This window comes from Pogona vitticeps, chromosome 2 (assembly GCF_051106095.1).
Source record: "Pogona vitticeps strain Pit_001003342236 chromosome 2, PviZW2.1, whole genome shotgun sequence".
In the NCBI taxonomy this organism is placed as follows: Eukaryota; Metazoa; Chordata; class Lepidosauria; order Squamata; family Agamidae; genus Pogona; species Pogona vitticeps.
Genome location: NC_135784.1, coordinates 120,437,499 through 120,453,397, shown reverse-complemented (window position 1 = coordinate 120,453,397; position 15,899 = coordinate 120,437,499). Strand labels below are relative to the sequence as shown.

General features: G+C 40.7%; 1 long non-coding RNA gene across 1 annotated transcript; it reads left to right on the top strand.

Moving 5' to 3' along the window:
* Positions 1 to 1,212: 1,212 nt before the first annotated feature.
* On the top strand, positions 1,213 to 11,341 carry LOC140704522 (uncharacterized). The gene is made up of 3 exons (XR_013541944.1): positions 1,213 to 1,706; positions 6,809 to 7,065; positions 8,797 to 11,341. It is a non-coding gene; the product is annotated as an uncharacterized LOC140704522 (long non-coding RNA).
* The last annotated feature ends 4,558 nt before the right edge of the window (positions 11,342 to 15,899 follow it).

Here is a 15,899-nt window from a genome sequence, read left to right as displayed (position 1 = left end):
AATTAGATACCCAGCTTGAATAATGGTTTGGACCCAAAGTGAATTAGAAAAATGGGATTGAAAAACACATATTAATGAACACACATCGCACACTGCATCCAAAAAGTAATGCAGACAGATTACATTTAATATAGAAAATTGGAGGCTGTGGTTTACTACAAATATAACAAGTAACTGAGGGGAACAATTTACATCATCATTATCCCATGGGGTTTTTTGGAGGCTGGAAAGTTATACCTTATGCAAAAAATATAACTTGCCACCCTCCAAAAACCTGTGGGAATCTTCAGATAGAGAAAGTCTCAGGAAATGAGGAAGTCAAGATCTTGTGGGATTTCCAGATCCAAACAGATAGACACCTTGAAAATAACATACCACACATAGTAGTAATTAGAGATGGGGACAAATTTTTTAAAATGGCAATATATTTTGATCCGTTATTCATCAAGGTTAATGGATCAATGAATACGAATATACAAATATTCTTAGACAAAGCGACAAATTGATGAATCGATCTGTTGATTTGTTTGCATTTTAAATGGCTATAACACTGGCCCCCAACCATCTAGAGACACCAAATTTGCAGGGAAGCTTCCTCAGACATGTTCCTACAACTCCTGAAGGTTTAGTGAACACTGTATCATGAAGCCCTGAGTTATATAATCACAAAAAGGACCCCCAAGAAAGCTTCCCCCAGGTATTTAGAGACTCCAGAATCACAACAGAGCTTCCTATGTCTTTCCCCAACATGCCTGCCAATGTTGGCGAAGATTGGATATTGGACATCCATGTTATTCACCCACAAATTGGGTCCCCCAGGATAATTCACCACATGGCCCATTCTGCCTACTGGCCCCTGATCAGCTGATCAGAAGCTGACAGGCAGCCACCCCAACAGCCTACCCCCACACCCCCTTCCTTTCCTTACCTTAGCCACCACCGCATTTCCACCGACACCCCGATACCTTAATAGTTGTTGTCAGGCCTCCATCATGTCTTCGCAGCCATGGCGTGTAAAAAGGGAGACTGGTTGCTCTTCAGAAAGATAGCAGCTGTGGCTTCATTTAGGGTAGGGAAGCTGCAGCTGCCATCTTTGCAAAGGGCAGCCTGGATTCCCTTAAAGCAGGGTAAGGGAATCCAGGCTGCCCTTTGCAAAGATGGCAGCTGCAGCGTCCCTACCCTAAATGAAGCTGCAGCCGCCATCTTTGCAAAGGACAGCCAGTCTCCATTTTTACATGTGTGGCTGTGAGGCCAGAATGTCAAAGTATTGAGAATTTTATAGGCCTGAACAGCTCCAGACTGTAACATTAATGAACTGCCACGATGATCACATGTGTAAATGCTGAGTCACAGTGACTAAGAAGAAGAAGAAGCAACATCTGTGGATGATGCAACACCCATGTAAAGGAAGATGATGTAACACTTGAAGTGATTGGACAGAAGCATCAGTTCAACTGTATATAAGGGAACATTGTGAACATGAATGTATCTCCTCCTTCCTCTATGCTATTATCCTCTATATACTTTGCCTCTATTTTTGCTGCCACACCGAAGGTCTGCTACTTTGTATATTTGTATATATTTTTGTTAATACACGTGTCTTTTTGTAGAAGGAGAGTGTGTGTGTGTGTTTTTCTTCAGTCAGAGAACTCTGCACATTAAACAGCAAGAAGCTGACACAGAAGACCTCCACAGCAGTGATTAAGGTAAGAGGGTGTCAGTGGGGGTGGCGTAGCGTGACGTGGGGCCTAAGGTAGGGAAAGGAAGGGGTGGTTGGGTAGGCTGTGGTATTGGGTGGCTGTGTGGGGTGGCGGCTGCCTTTCTGCCGCCGATCAGCCAAATGGTTTTTTTTAAAAAAATGTGTGTGTGTTTAGTCGTTTAGTCGTGTCCGACTCTTCGTGACCCCATGGACCAGAGCACGCCAGGCCCTCCTGTCTTCTACTGCCTCCCGGAGTTGTGTCAGGTTCATGTTGGTTGCTTCGCAGACACTGTCCAGCCATCTCATCCTCGGTCGTCCCCTTCTCCTCTTGCCATCACACCTTCCTAACATCAGGGTTTTTTCCAAGGACTCTTCTCTTCTCATGAGATGGCCAAAGTACTGGAGCCTCAGCTTCAGGATCTGTCCTTCAAGTGAGCATTCAGGGTTGATTTCCTTTAGAATTGATAGGTTTGTTCTCCTTGCAGTCCAGGGGATTCTCAGGAGCCTCCTCCAGCACCACAATTCAAAGGCATCAATTCGTCGGCGGTCTGCTTTCTTTATGGTCCAGCTCTCACTTCCATACATCACGACAGGAAAAACCATAGCTTTGACTATTCGGACTTTTGTTGGCAAGGTGATGTCTCTGCTTTTCAAGATGCTGTCAAGATTTGTCATCGCTTTCCTCCCAAGAAGAAGGCGCCTTTTAATTTCAGGGCTGCTGTCTCCATCTGCAGTGATCATGGAGCCCAGGAAGATAAAATTTGACACTGCCTCCATATCTTCCCCTTCTATTTCCCAGGAGGTGATGGGACCAGTGGCCATGATCTTAGTTTTTTTGATGTTGAGTTTCAGACCGTTTTTTGCACTCTCCTCTTTCACTCTCATTACAAGGTTCTTTAATTCCTCCTCACTTTCTGCCATCAGAGTGGTATCATCTGCATATCGGAGGTTGTTGATATTTCTTCCGGCAATCTTAATTCCGGCTTGGGTTTCGTCCAGTCCAGCCTTCCGCATGATGTATTCTGCATATAAGTTAAATAAGCTGGGGGACAATATACAGCCTTGCCGTACTCCTTTCCCAATTTTGAACCACTCAGTTGTTCCATGACCAGTTCTAACTGTTGCTTCCTGTCCCACATATAGGTTTCTCAGGAGACAGATAAAGTGGTCAGGCACTCCCATTTCTTTAAGAACTTGCCATAGTTTGCTGTGGTCCACACAGTCAAAGGCTTTTGCATAGTCAATGAAGCAGAAGTAGATATTTTTCTGGAACTCTCTGGCTTTCTCCATAATCCAGCGCAAGTTAGCAATTTGGTCTCGAGTTCCTCTGCCTCTTCGGAATCCAGCTTGTACTTCTGGGAGTTCTCGGTCCACATACTGCTGAAGCCTACCTTGTAGGATTTTGAGCATAACCTTGCTAGCGTGCGAAATGAGTGCAATTGTACGGTAGTTGGAGCATTCTTTGGCACTGCCTTTCTTTGGGATTGGGATGTATACTGATCTTTTCCAATCCTCTGGCCACTGTTGAGTTTTCCAAACTTGCTGGCATATTGAATGTAGCACCTTAACAGCATCATCTTTCAAGATTTTAAATAGTTCAACTGGAATTCCATCACCTCCACTGGCCTTGTTGTTAGCCAGGCTTTCTAAGGCCCACTTGACTTCGCTCTCCAGGATGTCTGGCTCAAGGTCAGCAACTACATTGTCTGGGTTGTCCGGGATATCCACATCTTTCTGATATAATTCCTCTGTGTATTCTTGCCACCTCTTCTTGATGTCTTCTGCTTCTGTTAGGTCCCTCCCATTTTTGTCTTTTATCATGTTCATCTTTGCGCAAAATGTTCCTCTAAGATCTCCAATTTTCCTGAACAGATCTCTGGTCTTTCCCTTTCTGTTATCTTCCTCTATTTCTTTGCATTGTTCATTTAAGAAGGCCCTCTTGTCTCTCCTTGCTATTCTTTGGAAGTCTGCATTCAATTTTCTGTAACTTTCCCTATCTCCCTTGCATTTTGCTTCCCTTCTCCTCTCTGCTATTTCTAAGGCCTCGTTGGACAGCCACTTTGTTTTCTTGCATTTCCTTTTCTTTGGGATGGTTTTCGTTGCTGCCTCCTGGACAATGTTACGAGCCTCTATCCAAAGTTCTTCAGGCACTCTGTCCACCAAATCTAGTTCCTTAAATCTGTTCTTTACTTCCACTGTGTATTCATAAGGGATTTGGTTTAGATTATACCTGAGTGGCCCAGTGGTTTTTCCTACTCTCTTCAGTCTAAGCTTGAATTTTGCTATGAGAAGCTGATGATCAGAACCGCAGTCAGCTCCAGGTCTTGTTTTTGCTGACTGTATAGAGCTTCTCCATCTTTGGCTGCAGAGAATATAATCAATCTGATTTCGATATTGCCCATCTGGTGATTTCCATGTATAGAGTCGCCTCTTGTGTTGTTGGAAAAGAGTGTTTGTGATGACCAGCTTATTCTCTTGACAAAACTCTATTAGCCTTTGTCCTGCTTCGTTCTGAACTCCAAGGCCAAACTTCCCTGTTGTTCCTTTTATCTCTTGGCTCCCTACTTTAGCATTCCAGTCCCCTAGAATGAGAAGAACATCTTTCTTTGGTGTCAGTTCTAGAAGGTGTTGTAAATCTTCATAGAATTGTTCAATTTCAGTCTCCTCAGCAATGCTGGTTGGTGCATAAACTTGGATTATTGTGATGTTGAATGGTCTGCCTTGTATTCGTATTGACATCATTCTATCATTTTTGAGATTGTATCCCATTACAGCTTTTCCCACTCTTTTGTTGACTATGAGGGCTACTCCATTCCTTCTACGGGATTCTTGCCCACAGTAGTAGATATGATAATCATCTGAGCTGAATTCGCCCATTCCTGTCCATTTTAGTTCACTGATGCCCAGGATGTCGATGTTTATTCTTGCCATCTCCTGTTTGACCACCTCCAGCTTCCCAACGTTCATAGATCTTACATTCCAGGTTCCTATGCAGTATTCTTCTTTGCAGCATTGGATTTTCCTTTCACTTCCAGGCACGTCCACAGCTGAGCGTCCTTTCGGCTTTGGCCCAACCACTTCATTAGCTCTGGAGCTACTTGTACTTGTCCTCCGCTCTTCCTCAGTAGCATGTTGGACGCCTTCCGACCTGAGGGGCCCATCTTCCAGCGTCATATCTTTTAGCCTTTTGTTTCTGATCATGGGGCGTTCTTGGCAAAGATACTGGAGTGGCTTGCCATTTCCTACTCCATTTCCTACTCCATTTCCTACTCCAAAAAATACAGATGAATAAAAATGGGTAAATATTCATCCCTTCATATTTGTGGAGGGTCTCTGGAACCCACAAATACAGATTAAAGAATATTTAATGAATCGGCTGTATTTGTCAGAAAAAGCGATACGTTTTTATATTTGTCCCCATCTCTAGTAGTAACAGAATGAAGAAATGTCTGGATCATTGATATTGCATTTCTAGTGGATGCCAGAGTTGAAAATAAAGAACTGGAAAAACAAACAAAATACAGGGACCTGGCAATCAAAACATCTCACTTGTGAATGAAACACACTTCAGTGGTCCCTGCAGTCATTAGGGAATTGGGAACAATATCAAGAAATTTCACACAGTACTTCAGAAATCACACCATCAGAGCTACAAAAAATGGCAATATTAGGAACAGCATACATACTGTGCTGATATTTAACAGATACTTAGGTTTTTGGTAAAAACTTGTATCTGTTATATAATACCAGTCAATGTTTTTATAATTTTGATTGACTGTTCCTGGTGTTTTTGAATAATAATAATAAAGAACTACTCTACAGCAGAGCACATTCCAGTAAAATTAATAAAAACATAAAAACATGGAATGATACTTCTTTAATTTGATCAATCAATCAATCAAAACCTTTATTGGCTCTAAAACCAGTAACCGTACAATCAGGATTATACTTTCCACTACAATAAGATCAATATGTTCAAGTTACGTCAAGGCTTCTTCAAGCAGTCAGCCTAGTTTATTACAATAGCAAGATGTTCAGCTATACGCTCAGTCAAATCAGGTTGTTTATCTGCTAACATCATTCAGATTAAGCTCTCAGGGGAGCCAGAGAAATTCGAAATAACAGAGCTAAGTAGTAATTGACAGAATTTGCTAAATTTAGGGCAGTGAAGAAGAATATGTGAAATTGAGTCCGGTTCCACTAGGCAGTCCATACACGGGCAGTTCTTAAAGGGGATCTTACTATATCTGCCAGAAAGAACAGCTGAGAGAAATATATTAAATCTGGCCAGCATAAATGTCCAGCACCACAGTAGGTTAATAAGATTGATAAAATAATTGGCACTGGTTACAGACAAAGGGGGCAAACCATAAAAATGAGGAGAGCAAATTAAATTCAAATCAGCTGCCAGAGTCTGAGGTTTAATATCCCAAATTCTTTCGTGGATAATATGGTTATTTTGTTATACAGTATGTGTGTTTTAATGTGCCATATTTCATAAATTCTCAAGCAGGTACTCATATAGGGCTACAATGAGGATACCTTTTCAACTCCTCTCAAGAAGTAGTAACTACTCCACTCTGCTAAGCAATACAGTATGGTATCTCATCTTGATTGAGTGCACACACAAAAGTGAGACTGGATAGGTTACTCTTTGTGGCTTTGTCAATGTGAGCAGTGCAGAAGGGAAATACATTACAGTACTGCCATAGTAGCTTCAGCAATACACTTCAGCAATGAATACTTTGTAGAAATTGAAATTTGGAGGGGGGAGGGCAGGACTATGATGCGATCTTAGACTGGCCCAAGACAATTGAAATTCCCATGCCAGACTGCTACAGCTTCATTGTTTATCTGTAATGGAGACACCGTTTGGTTATTTTCTGCAAGGTAATTTGATGTAGGCTAATTTGTATTGTCACTTTTAAGGCCTGATAATACTGTTTTCTGTGCCTTGTACATTTATAACAATGCAGATATACAGGACTGTAGCTTTGTTGCTTTATTTCACTGTGGTAGGGTGGACATAAAATCAATCCAGCAATAAAGGAGTATAACAAAAGTGATACATATTCATCAAAACCTTTTCATTTTTCATATGCCTTTCAGGGAGCCCTTTCTCATCTCTCTTCATCCACACTTCCAGTGAAAACAAATAGTAATTTATGCTATTTGGATCCAGACTGCCATTCTTCTCTGCACCTGCTTCCTGTTTAATGATTGCGGTGGTCTGTTCTTTAAATATACAAATGTTGATATCTGCTTCTTCTATTAATTGAAGCATGCTTGTTGATCTCACCCTGGATCAAAACAAAGCCCCAGAGTTGGACAATACTTTTGTAAGAACCACTCAGAATGTCATCAAGGTATGAAATCTTTCACATTCTCTAGAATTTCACTCTTTGCAATTGGTGGTACAAAAAGTCAGAGAACCAAGAAGCACATTGTGGCCCAGAGGTATGCACTGAACTTCATTCATAAGACAGTTGTTGCCGAATGAATGTATAAGTGGTAGATGTGTAGGGGTCAGTTTATCTCAAGCAATGAATACTGGAATGAAGAATCAATGACTCATCTCCATGTCTGAAAATACAGGCGACAGCTGAATAAACACAGAGGTCAGTCTATTGTCTTTAGATGAACACATTGGCTGATGGGATGTAGTTTGTATGCTGCTTTGTTTTGTTTGGTCTTGTTTTTTAAAGTCAATTCTAGATGGTTTAGATATCTGGAAATTAGGTATCTGAACCAGAAGTTGGTAGTTTGATTCCCCACTGTATCTCCTTGACAGAAGTTGGACTTCATGATCCATAGCATCTCTTCCAGCCCTGCAGTTTTAAGATGATGATCTCTCTCTCTCTCTCTTTTTAAAAAACCTATATTTATAGATCACCTTTCTTTCCAAGAGGTTACCCAAACAGAGGCCAGATTATATTACCTAGGGATTGATGAGGATGAAAGCTAGAGTATATTTCCTATAAAGAACGAGAAGATATTTCTCCATTGATGGATTGCAGGTTGTGAAGAATAGTTGTTATATGCCATGTTCCCAGTTCAGTATCTTTCAGCATGGTGGGGCACATTTGATGACAAATTTCAGAATCCCATACAATTTCTTGCCTCCAGCACAAGAGCAAGACAAGATGCTGTATTTGCTGCCAGCACAGTGTCTGCAGTTACCAGTGCAAAATGACTCTGTACAGAACTAGCTTCCCTTCTTTGAGAAGCAAATGCACATAGAAAGGACAGAAGGACTGATTGCAATCCATCTGATGCATACAATCTTTTAAAAGGCAGCAACCATAATACAAACAACAAAGCAGCAACCACAATAATTTGTATGACTGCATACTTTTTACATTTGTGCAAATATCATTCTCACCAACATGACAACGTTCATCTATAGTGACAAAGAAAATCTCACTTGCTCGTGAATAATGAGATTTTGCACACGTCTGTGGTTTCTTCTTCTCGTACACAAGAACAAGTCAAGCAAGTATATGTAGTTATACTAATGGGAGGTCAAATTACAAATTACAAGTTACAAGTTACAGGTAGTGTACAACTTTGTAACCCTTCCCCCCTCTTCTTCTGCTGTAAGTACAAATGATCCCAGTGCAGATCAGGAACACTGTTTGAGGTTGTACAGTTGTTGATGATGTTGTCTAGAGACTGAAGATATATATACAGTGGACCCTCTACTTACGGAATTAATCCGTATTGGAATGGTGGCTGCAAGTCGAAAAGTCTGTAGGTCGAATCTCCATTAACCTACAATGCATTGAAAACCGATTAATCCCATAACTGGCAGTTTTTATTCTATTTTTGTTCCATTTTGGTTTTTTTCTGGTCTGTAAGTCGATTCTCTGGCTGCAAGTCGAATCTAAATTTTGCGGCCAGAAAAGTCTGTAACTCGAAAAGTCTGTAAGTCGAGTCGTCTGTAAGTCGAGGGTCCACTGTATCTAGTATTGCTCCCTGAACAGAGTGGAATCATGTGAGTATCCAGCACCTTGATCCCTTGCTAGAATTCTCCAAAGCAGACTAAGAGAAAATGGAAGTTATGCCAATTCATGCTGGGGTTTTTTTAATCTCTCTAGATTGCGAGCAAAGACCAAAGTCCAGGTGAAATGCACGCGGGACTTCCTCTTTGCCGATGATGCAGCTGTTGTTTCCCATTTTGCTGAAGACCTCCAACAACTCATGAATCGTTTTAGTAAAGCCTTCCAAGATTTTGATTAAGAATCAGCCTGAAGAAAACACAAGCCATAGGCCAGGGCATGGGCTCACCTCCCTCTATTACCATCTCTACACAAGAATTGGAGATTGTTCATGATTTCGTGTACCTTGGTTCGACAATCTCTGACACCCTCTCTCTAGATGTCCAGCTGGACATTTAGATGCATTGGCAAAGCGGCTACCATGTTCTCTAGACTCATAAAGAGACTATGGCTTAATAAGAAGCCGACGGCATATACCAAGATCTAGGTCTATAGCGCCTGTGTCCTGAACACACTCCTGTACTGCAGTGAGTCCTGGACCATTTGTGCACAGCAGGAGAGGAGGCTGAACATGTTCCATATGCATTGTCTCTGATGCATTTTTGGTATCACCTGCAAGACAAAGTTCCAAATAGAGTAGTCCTAGAATGAGGTGGAATTTCTAGCATGTATATATTACTGAAACAACGATGTCTACATTGGGTTTGGCATGTTGTGAGAATGGCTGATGGTCAGATTCCAAAAGATCTCCTGTATGGAGAATTAGTGCAGGGAAATCACCCCAGAGGGAGACCACAGCTGTGATACAATGATATCTGCAAGCAGGATCTGAAGGCCTTAGGAATGGACCTCAACAGATGAAAAATTATGACATCTGAGCTTTCAGCCTGGAGGCAGGAAGTGCAGCATAGCCTCTCCAATTTGAAGATACCGTTGTCCAGCAGCCGAGGCAAAGAGGCAGTCCAGAAACCAGGAAAATCAGGGAGATGGACAGGGGACAGATTGGATTTATCTTCAGCATGGAAGGAATTATCACTCTTGATAACTTGCATGTTTATAAGTTATTGATTTTATTGGAATATGCTCTAGTGTAGTGCACAATATAAATTGTTGTTTTTGTTGTTGTTGTTGTTGGTAGTAGTAGTAGTAGTAGTAGTAGTAGTAGTAGTAGTAGTAGTAGTATGACTTCAACTATAGCTTTTTGCTTTAGGTTGAATCAGTTTTTTCCTGTCTTTGGGAAACTGCCCTTGTTTTTTAACCATAGGGACACATGGATAGCAGGGGAAAGGATTGAAGAGCTTAAAGTAGTAGCTCCTTAAACCAACTGCATAAATAAACAAAGCAAAGTGTCAACAAAAACAAAACAACTTGGAATGTCAATTTTTTCTCAGTTTTTCTCAGCTGGTTCACCGAGAAGACTACACCTACTCAAAAGAAAAAGGAGATGTCATTTTGGCCTAGTTCTCAAACCAACTGGTTTTGTAGGATATGAGGTCTTCTAAATTTCATAGAACTAGTCAAGTGGTATAATAACACCCTAAGAGGTGCTTAGGGTGTAATTGTACCACTTGACATTTTCCCCCAAGAACCACATTCTAGGATCACATGTGGTCCCAAAAAAAATTAATCTAACCCAAGATAGGATAAAAATACAACAGTGCATACCCCATAATTACCTTTCTAAATTCTCCATCTGGAGAAGAACTCCAGAAAGACTTCAAACTTTCAAAAGCTGAAGAAATGGCAGAGGCAGAAGTGCATCATCAGTGAATAAGAGCTGTAATAAAAATATTGCCAAAAGAGAGAGAGAAAAAGACAGTTTCCACCATTAATTTCTATGGGGGAGACAATACATAATCTTCTCATCAGCAATAACAACATGGTGGATACAACTACTGTATAATAAATTCTGATAAAGGATGTATTCTCGAAGGCTTTCACGGACGGGATCCAATGGTTGTTGTAGGTTTTTCAGGCTGTTTGGCTGTATCCTGGAGGTTTTTCTTCATTTCACCAGTCTCTGTGGCCAGCATCTTCATGACAAAAAAGAGGCATAATCAAAACACTGGTAGACTGTGCGAATTGGAACTGTGAAACTCAATTTCTCATCACAGAACTCAACCATCTGAATTGGGCTCTACAGGCAAATGGCTATTCCAAGAATGAAATCACAAGAGCCATCAAACTGAGAAAACAACACCGAACTGAAGAAGAAAAACAGCTACCCACAAATAAAGTATTTCTGCCATACATCAAGGGGGTCATAAACCACATGGGGAAACTTTTGAAAAAACACAACCTACAAACAGTATTCAGGCCCACCATAAAAATCCAACAAATATTATGGTCAGCAAAGAACAAAAGGAACCCCTCACCACTGCAGGAGTATACCAGATACCTTGCAGTTGTGGCCAGATATATATTGGGACCACAAAGCGCAGCATCCACACTAGAATGAAAGAACATGAAAGACACTGCAGACTAAAACAACCAGAAAAATCAGCAGTAGCTGAACATGCTCTGAAACAAGCTGGACATGAAATCCTATTTCAAAATCAGAAGTACTGGACAACACCAGCAATCATTATGTTAGACCACACAAACATCAGCAGAGCTGAAGAAGGAGGAGGAGGAGGAGGAGAAGGAGGAGGAGGAGGAGGAGGTCTAAAACTCAACAAAGCCTGGTTCCCAGCACTGAAAAATACAACCTGCAAAAAGGTCAACGAACTCTAGCCAGCCACAAGGACTAGTGCACACAAAAGATTAGCTAACGACACTCATAGATCACAGTGACAGATCACCTCGCCCCTTATCACAACAATACACTCATAACAAAAAACCACCCTGATCACCATAATTACCCAATCTCGTGAAAAGGACAAAAAGCTGGTCCCATAGCTACATCCCATACACTACACCAGAACACAGTCAGAGTTCTAACTCCTGGCCTCTGAAGATGCCAGCCACAGAGACTGGCAAAATGCTAGGAAGAAAAACCTCCGAAACATGGCCAAACAGCCCGAAAAACCTACAATTACCATCAAATAGAGGATGACCTCTTGTTATCCTATTCATAGATTCTAATCCACTAATAGATTTCAGATCTTTTCTTCTGCAAACAAACAATTTAAATTGATTTTCACATACAGTGAATACACCCACATATGCTTATGTTCTCTCCATAAGGATGATACCTATACAAGCATTATTTATTCTCCTCTTCTTCAGGGGACTAGGAAGGCAGGGTATATGCATTGTATTGATTTTCATCTGTCAGGTCAGGCACCATTTTTGGGCTATAATCTAATCTAAAGTGACCTGTGACAGTATACTACTACTGTGGGTATGTTTTATGTACCCTCAGCTGCATAAGAACTGGTGGTGTTACTATAGCTAAACCACAGCATATAGAAGAACACATTATTTTTGTGCCCTCAGTGCTTATACACTTTGTCTGAATCACTTGATTTTCCTTTTTTTCAGGATTGCTATTCATGACTCATCCCTTACTAGAATTTGGAATACAAATACGAATGTACTTACAAGGATGACCTGAAATGCAAGCACCTAGCATCCATAAAAATACAGTTGACAATGGTGGTCTTTGTCATGATGACTCTAAATCTTAATGCTTCATGTAGCAACATGACTTTGCTTGTTTAGTGTGGCTATAAGATTGACTTAACTAAACCAAAGTGAGGAAGATGCAAGGAATGTTTTGGGTGTATCTTGTCTAATATTATGCTCACATTTTATTGTTTTATATCCATAGCAACCATCAGTCCACAGAAATATGTAATTGTACAGTATCAGCATGGATCTGATGTGATATTGCTAATATTTGTGGGTGTTTGAAATAGATTCATCCAGCAGGTGTCTTTTGAGATGTTAGACAATGAATACTGTACTGTGTTCTTAAATAGAGAATCTTTTTGGCCATCTGGAGCTATTGAGTAATTTCCTGCTAAGAGAAAAACTACATTTATTGAAAAGAAGTAGAGATAGATGCATGTGTGCACGCACATGCACGTGTGCATGCACGCATGCATGCACACACACACACACACACACACACACACACACACACACTCACTCCATGTTTATTGATAGTGAGTTGGAAAACAGATGTCCAATCAGAAATAAATAGTTCTGGAAATATTGACTGAAGTGTTTCTTTTTTTCCCCCCTCCCATATCTCAACACATCTTCAGTGTGTGCTTATATAAAACATGTTAAAATTATGTACTCCTGCTCCACATGCCAGTATCCAGTAACCTCTGTTTATTTATTTGTAGTCCTGTAGCCTTGTAGAGTCAAAACAGTGTGAGGTATCTCTAATGGAGCCTATGCCTTACACATCTCCATTGTACACTATTTTAACCAGTTTTTAAAATTAGGTATACTGTACTATACTGTCTAGATAAGATGATAATAAGGAGTAGGAATGTACATTATATACAGTGGTGCCTCAACTTACGACTGTCCCTACTTATGACCAATTCGACTTATGAACAGCTCCGGTCGCAAAATTTTGCTTCGACTTGCGACTGGAGCTTCGACTTATGACCGAAAAAAAACAACACAGGGAAGGCGGGGAAAGTGGGAAATTTGAACTGTTTCCAGTTAACGATTGGTCAGCGAAGAGGCTGCTTGTCTGTACCTCATTCACCCCAGTGGTTAGAGAGTGTGCATATGGAGAGACACTTCAGACAGCCTGGTACTGTACTGCCTAGTACTGTACTGTACAGTACTGTATTTTTTGGCTTTTTTAAATTTTTGCTTTTTGGACTTTTGACTTTTTTTTTAAAACAGAGAGACTGCCTGTTCTGGGTGAGTACACTGTATTTACTGTACTGTACAGGGTTTTTGCAGCTTGGGTTTGGGCTGGGTGGGTGAGGGTTATGTTTCTGTGCTCTGATGGGTCTTGCAGTGTGGATTTAAAATGTAAAAATTAGACTGTACTGTAATATTAAATTAAAATTAAGTGTGAAAATTAGACTGTAATTTTAAAATGTAAAATTTATTTATTTATTTTTGCATTCTGTGGCTCCTAGGGTTTGTGTACTGTGACCTCTCTTTTGTTTTAAAATGTGTGGGTTTAAAATGCGACTCCAAAGTCTTTTTGTTTTAAAATCAGAACATTTTCTGTGAGGGGCTGCTGTGGTGGCTGGCTTGGTGTAAAATGGTGTTGGTGGGTGGTTTTCAAATGTGTTTGGTTTTAAAAGGTGTTTTGTTTTAAAAGTGTTTGGTTTAAAAGGTGTTTTAGACTCCAAACTCTCCCCCTTTGTCTTCTCTCTCGCTCTCTCTTCTCTCTATTTGTGCTTAACAGCACAAACCTTTGTCTGAGGGGTCTGTGTGCCCCAGTGATGACCTTCTTTCTTTCCTCTTTTCCCCATTGCTCCTTCCCTCCCTTCTTTCCTGCCCCTTTTTTAACCTAAGTTATTTTAGGAAGAAAATTATCCCCCAGAGGACAGATTAACCACTTTTGCATTAGTTCCTATGGGAACAAATGCTTCGACTTACAACCGGCACCTCTAGATACAACCAAAAAACCAGCCGGAACGGATTAATCGGTTTTCAGTGCATTTCAATGGGAAATGCTGATTCAACTTATAATCATTTCGATTTACGACCATCTTCTGGAACAGATTATGGTCATAAGTCAAGGCACCACTGTGTGCCCAAGGTTCAAGTCATTGGGCCCTTTTGGACTGGTTCTGGGGCTTCCTTGAATAAGGTCTCCCTCCAAAGCAATAAGAAATGAAGCATTAAGCCTTATTGACACATTTAGAAAGGAAGCCATTTTTAGGTTTGTTTGCTTGGTCTTTTTAGGTTTCTGTAGAAATGTTTACAGTGGGGAAGAAGGAGTCATGTAATGTGCATTCTACCATAAGACTTTGCTCTGGTTTCTAAGACTTGTTGTGTTTACCTTCTTTCATTGGTGGTTAAATACCTCTTCTCCTAAGATTTCCCCACATGCTAGAACAAAAATCCTATTAAAAAAGCTTTAGTTTGGCCAAAACACCTGAGGTGTTTCTAAGGAAGCCATTTGAGTTTCAAGAGTAGGTTGAACTGTTTCAGCCATTTGAGAGTTAGAGGGACCCAGGCAAGTCCCGTCAAGCTCATCCTATCCTCTGAGCCTATAACCCCATTGTCCCCACATTTTCTTGATCTGTCAACTAAAATCCTTGCCACCCAACACATCCCTCACTGAACTGACCTGACATTTGCCCCTTTACTATTCATTCCTGATCCACTACCCATCATTACTCCCTGGTAGTGAATGGATAAGAGGGGTGAACTTTCTATCTCCTTCTTTAATCCACCACTGCATTTCTGTGAAACTCTGGTATTTTGCCACTTAGCTTTCAAGCAGTAGCGTTTCTTTTAAAGAGGCACTGAAAGAGAAAATAAATGGATTGTTGGGAAGTAAGGCACATGTTTCTACTAGGTGCCCTTACCTTTCCATAGCATGCAGCCAGAAGTTAATAAATCACGTCAATGGTTCTACTGCAGTACCATGGAGACCCCAAGTAAACAACTAGCATTAATGAAGCCTGGCATGCACTTCAGAGTCTCTCCATCAAATCTATTTTTTGGAAGCTCCATTCCTTCCTCAGAGAAACTAGAAACGCAAAGAATTCTTGCTAAATTCACCTAACCAATCATTTTCATGTTCCTGGAAGGTTATTTTGGGGACCCCCATCCTGCTGATTCTTCATCTGATGTTTCAGGAAAACAAAAATGAGTATCTTGGAGGTTTTGCATTCCCCTGCTGTCTTATTGTGTTGTCCTCCCCCCATTTTGCAGTATTTTATGTAACTGGTTTAACAAGATTGCTCCATTCACAACATGTCTGGATAAAACATAGAAAAGATAGATTTTTCTCTTGTTGCCGGTGGCGGCTTTCTGCTAATGAGAAAAACAATATACTTTTACAAGCCTTTTGAAACATTATACATACTTTACTGATTAATCTGTTAGGCCCAGTGTTGCTCCCCTGAAGGGTACTTTGGAGATTCAGAGACAAAGACTGTGATTCAGTTTCACAACACGGTTAAGTCAAAGTACTTGAGTTTCAACGAATGTTATTTTGCTCATCAGTTTAATAGGATTGCAGGTAGTGCTGTCAGCCTCCTAACATTCCTTTCCTGCTGACATGACTCTTCAAAAGCCATTTCTTTGGCTACCTGGCAATTGTA